Here is a 6,000-nt window from a genome sequence, read left to right on the forward strand (position 1 = left end):
CTCCATGATATACATGTTGTATATAATATATAAACATGAACATATATTTATATATTGTTATATATATAGCACATACATATTAAATATACTTATTTAATAAACTTTTGATCAAGTGCACTTGGTTTACCAATTGATTTTATTATAACCCAAAGGAATGCCTAAGTTCTGTTAGAATTCCCAGAATAGGAGTTCCCGTCGTGGCACAGTGGTTAACGAATCTGACTAGGAACCATGAGGTTGCAGGTTCGGTCCCTGCCCTTGCTCAGTGGGTTAACGATCTGGCATTGCCGCGTTGCCGTGAGCTGTGGTGTAGGTTGCAGACATGGCTCGGATCCCGAGTTGCTGTGGCTCTGGCGTAGGCCGGCAGCTACAGCTCTGACTGGACCCCTAGCCTGGGAACCTCCATATGCCGCGGGAGCGGCCCAAGAAATGGCAAAAAGACAAGGGGAAAAAAAAAAAGAATTCCTGGAATAGCCTGCTTTAAATTTTATTTTGATGAAAACCACTTTATGCATTAATCATAGTTTATGTCACTGACTGATAGTGATTGTCAGATTTCTAGGTTGTCTGTATGGGAGAAATTACACTAAAAAAGGCTGCCCCCCCCCCCCCAAATGAGGTTCTTAACAGGTTCACGGTTAGCTGACTGCAGGGCGCGGGTGGGGGGGTTCCTAAATTTTTCCAACAATACCCATCACTGTTCTTTAAATTCTGATGAGAAAAGAGTAGTTCTTGGACAGATAAATCCATATTAAATATCATTCCCACATCGCTTAGGTTGTTAGAAGTAGATTTGGCTGTGAGTGGCAGAAATTTCAAAATAACATGGGTTTAAACAAAATAAGAAGTTAATTTTTTTCTTATATCAAAGTCTTAAGTCATCAGTCCAAGGTGCTGGCATGATGGTCCATGGTGTCAAGAACCAGGCTCTTTTCTGTCTTGATCCTTTGATCTTTCTCTCTCTCTTTCTTTTCTTTTCTTTTTTTGGCCATGCCTGCAGCATATGGAAGTTCCCAGGCCAGGGATCAAAATGGACAATGCTGTATCCTTAGCCCACTGCACTGAAGCAGGAACTCTGATCCTTCTCTATTTGCTCTGAAAAGCATGGCTCCCATTCCTACCTTTGCCTCATAATCCAATACAGCTGCTCCATCTCCAGCTAGAATTTCTTCATTCCAACCTGCAAGAAGGAGAAAATAAAAGGAGAAGTGGAGTTCCTGTCATGGAGCAGCAGAAATGAATCCAACAAGGAACCATGAGGTTGCGGGTTCGATCCCTGGCCTCACTCAGTGGGTTAAGGATCCCGCATTGCCGTGAGCTGTGGTGTAGGTCGCAAATGCGGCTCAGATCTGGTGTTGCTGTGGCTGTGGTGTAGGCTGGCAGCTAGAGCTCTGATTCACACCCTAGCCTGGGAACCTCCATATGCCATGAGTGCAGCCCTAAAAAGACAAAAAGACAAAAAAAAAAAAAAAAAAAAAAAAAAAAAGGAGAAGGGCATGCGTGCTTCTTTTAACTCTTAGATGTTGGCACACACTACTTCTCTTTGCATTTCCTTGGTTCAATATTAGACCTATAGTTACATCTAGCAATAAGGAAGTCTCGGAAATGCAGCTTTTCTTCTGAGAAGCAATGGGCTAACATCAGGACATTTATTTCCTGATAGAGAAAGGAAATGGGGCAACTGGCCATACGTAGCACATCTTTGTTTCTCCTCCATCAAGTGGGTTAAGCAGTTCCCAGATATCAGTGTAGCTACTAGGCTGACAGGCCAAACCGCCAAGAAATTAGCCCATAAGGAAATAACAGCCCAAATGAATGTAGGCAGTTAGTTGCTCAAAGCACAATAGGCAACTTGAGTTTCATGTTTACAGTGGCTCCCCTTGTCCCTCAGGTCCGTGGGCATCAATGCAGAGTGAGTCTGGGGGGATACTGAGCACGCCCTGGGTCTGTATCACAGCTGAGGGACACTGAGCTTAGGAATCTCTGATCTTATTTAGGGGTTGATGACAGTGTTCCCATCCTCATCTCCAAAGAGAAGCATTATCTTTACCCTGGAACATAAGAAAATTTTCTCTAGGAAAAGGAGATGGACTTTATTATCATGGGATGTCTTTGGGGACAGAGAGGTTCTCTAACTGTTATGCTGATCAGGGAACAAATATGCCCTTTGACCCGGAGGAAGATGCTCGCTCCCCTCCAAGGTTGTTGGCTGTGTAAATACCCTTGGAAAGCTAGTCCAAGACATGCAGAAACACCAGGGAAATTACCTCCCAACATTCCCTTCTCTAAGTTCTCCATAAATGCATGGCCCTGCTTTCACATTTAAAGGACTATTTCGGAGTTCCCATTGTGGGGCAGCGGAAATGAATCTGACGAGTATCTATGAGGATGTGGGTTCGATCCTCGACCTCACTCAGTGGGTTAAGGATCTGGCGTTGCGGTGAGCTGTGGTGTGGGTCGCAGATGCGGCTCGGATCTGGAGTTGCTGTGGCTATATTGGGGCTGGCAGCTGTAGCTCTAATTCAACCCCTAGCCTGGAAACTTCCATTTGCAGTGGGTGCAGCCCTAAAAATGAATAAATAGATAAACAAATAAATAAAGGAATATCTCAATTTTTTTTGAAACTCATAGGTTTTGTTACTACTCTAGTTGTATGTTAAAAGGGATTGTTTTGTGATAGTTGTTTGGGGTCTGAGGCTCTATAAGGATCTTCTAAGAGATGATGAAGCACATTTTGCAGCCTTCAGCTCAAAATTTATTTCAAGGCTTTATAAGGGGAGTCTGGGAGACTTAACACAAATGGCTGGACTAGAGAATTCTATCAGAGAGAGATGGCAGTATGCTGTGACATGTTTCTTTCCGTTGCTTAGTGTGCTGTCATATTTCTCCTTTCTTTCCAGACACCTTTCCCCTTCACCTTATATGAAGTGAGGGAGGTGAAAAGAACTATCAGAGAGCTTGGCCTGTGTCCTCTGGAACTTGGGGGGTGCAGGCACTGTGCCTAAGTCTTGTATAAAAGGCAAGAAACTGGGAGTTCCCGTTTGTGGCTCAGTGGTTAACGAATCCGACTAGGAACCATGAGGTTGTAGGTTCGATCCCTGGCCTTGCTCAGTGGGTTAAGGATCCGGCGTTGCCGTGAGCTGTGGTGTAGGTTGCAGACGCGGCTCGGATCCCGTGTTGCTGTGGCTCTGGTATAGGCCAGGAGCTATAGCTCCAATTCGACCCCTAGCCTGGGAACCTCCATATGCTGCGGGAGCAGCCCAAGAAATGGCAAAAAAGACAAAAAAAAAAAAAAAAAAAAGGCAAGAAACTATCTAGCTTATCCGAATGTTGAACATGGATGGATGACCATAGGAAAAGCAAATTGGACTACACCATTGGCAGGACAAAGATATGCTTTTTTCTTAACGAGGCTGCATGGTGAGATGACTCCAAAGAGACAGTATATTGCAGGATGAACCTCTCTAAGTCAGAGGCTATCCGCTGGACCCCAGTGGTTGGGAGTTCCCGTTGTGGCTCAGAGGGTTAACAACCTGACATAGTGTCTGTGAGGATGCTGGTTCAATCCCTGGCCTTACTCAGTGGGTTAAGGATCGTAAATTGAAGCTGTGGCTCCAATCTGGTGTTGTGGTGGCTGTGGTCTATGCTGACTGCTGCAACTCCAATTCCACGTCTCGCCTGGGAACTTCAATATCCCACAGATATGGTCCTAAAAAGGAAAAAAAAAAGCCCCCAGTGGGAAATCTCCAAGCGAAATATAAAATTCCCCATTAGAGAGATAACAGAAATCGGACAATTTATGTTTGTACCAGAGAACAGCAATACCAGTTTATAACTATAGATGCTTCCATGAAGAACAGGTATCATCCATGGTGCAGTGTGTCTGTGGCTGGGGGCAGGGTTTAGGGATAAAGCCCAGGCCTTTGACCTGCCTGGGGGTTTAAAACATAAAGCGCAGTGGGCTAACCCAAGGCATCAATAATTCACAGAAGAGTAAACAGGAACCTTGCTCAAGATAAGAGATATTCCAATTAAAACTATAATGAGGTGGGTTTTTCCCTCCAGATTGGCAAGGATTTTAAAATTTGATAAGGGCCGAGGAGGCCTCAGGGCTGGTCTAAAAGCTACATGTCTGGGCCTCTAACATTGGTTCTGCTCTCAGAGCAATAAATTCATAAATGTTCTTGGCTCCAGTGGTTTATAGTCACGTGACGAGATTGGTAAGTGGGAAGTTGGTTCTAGGTTTCATGCTGCATCCTTCATCAGCTTATGCAATGCATGGTTGAGGTTAATGAGTTCGGTTCGATCCAGGCAGGGCTCTGTCCAGACCTGCTTCAGTCTCCTGGTCATGAGGGTGTGAAGGGGGAAGTGCTGAGCTTCCATAAGGCCTGGTGGAGCTTTCCTTCACTCAGCTGTTACCATGCACGTGTGTGTACGCTTGCTGAGGGTTATAGCCCACTTGTCCCCAGATAACAAGGATGACCTTTCTGCTGTGAATCCCAACTCAGCAGATTTGTTTGATTTACTCAGGGGATCACTGGTCTTTCTGTGCATCTGAACCCACTTGTCAGTATTTGTCAGGACTGAGGTAAGCAAACCTCAGAGTGGGTTGAAAAAATTATAGGGAAATAGACACTCACATTTTCCTGGTTGTGTAGCAATTGGTAGAAGCCATTTGGATTGCAAAACTACACGCAACAATCTGCCTGGGATAGTCCCAATTTATACTTGTGTCAATGTAATTATCACTAGCACTCTTTTCATTATAAAATCTTCCAGTTTGGATGGTAAATGATATGGTCACCTCTTTGGAGGATAATTTGTCAGTGTCTATTGAAATGACAAATGTCCATATCCTTTGAGCCAGAAATTCCACTTACAGTATTTTTTCATACACACACACACACACACACACATATATATTTTTTTTAACATCTGTACCTGCAGCATATGGAAGTTCCCTGGCTAGGGGTCAAATGAAGGCTGCAGTTATAGGCCTACACCACAGCCACAGCAACACCAGATCTGAGCTGCATCTGGGACCTACCCCTCAGCTTGCAGCAACACCGGATCATTAACTCACTGGATCACTCGCTTGCGATTACTGAGCAAGGCCAGGGATCAAACATGCATCTGCACAGACACGATGTCAGTTTCTTAATCTGCTGAGCCACAATGGGAACGCCCGTACAGACATAGTCTAACATAGGTGTGAAATGATGCACAAACACGGTTATTCATCCCGGCATTATTTGTAATAGCAAAAGATCGCAAAGAGTAACAATGTTTACTAACTAATGAGGACTAATTAAATTATGATAATCCAGACAAAGAAGTACAACAGGAAAAGTATTTTAAGAAAGAAGAATGAGGGGAGTTCCCTGGTGGCCTAGTGATTAAGGATCTGGCATTGTCAGTGCTGTGCTGCAGGTTCTAATCTGGCCCAGGAACTCCCCCATGCTGCAGGCGAATCCAAAAAAAGAAAGACCAAACAAACAAACAAAAGAATGAAGAAGATTCAGGTAGTACAGTGTGTTCTTAAGATACATTATTGGGAGTTCCCGTCGTGGCACAGTGGTTAACGAATCCGACTAGGAACCATGAGGTTGCGGGATCGGTCCCTGCTCTTGCTCAGTGGGTTAAGGATCCGGTGCTGCCGTGAGCTGTGGTTCAGGTTGCAGGCGAAGCTCGGATCCCGAGTTGCTATGGCTCTGGCGTAGGCTGATGGCTACAGCTCCGATTCGACCCCTAGCCTGGGAACCTCCATATGCCGAGGGAGCGGCCCAAGAAATAGCAAAAAAAAAAAAAAAAAAAAAAAAAAGATGCATTATTAAGTTAAAAGTTCAGAATGGCAAGGTGCAGAACCATGCACGCTGGGCTGTTTGAAAGGACAAAAAGGAATACACACACACACACACACACACACACACACACACACACAAACACAAACTCACATTTGCTGCAAAGTCTCTGGAAGAGAATAGTAACATTGGTTGTCTG

This window comes from Sus scrofa, chromosome 5 (assembly GCF_054392235.1).
Source record: "Sus scrofa isolate SSC_HxYL_T2T_F1_AM1 chromosome 5, Sscrofa_HxYL_maternal_Yorkshire_Landrace_v2.0, whole genome shotgun sequence".
NCBI lineage: Eukaryota > Metazoa > Chordata > Mammalia > Artiodactyla > Suidae > Sus > Sus scrofa.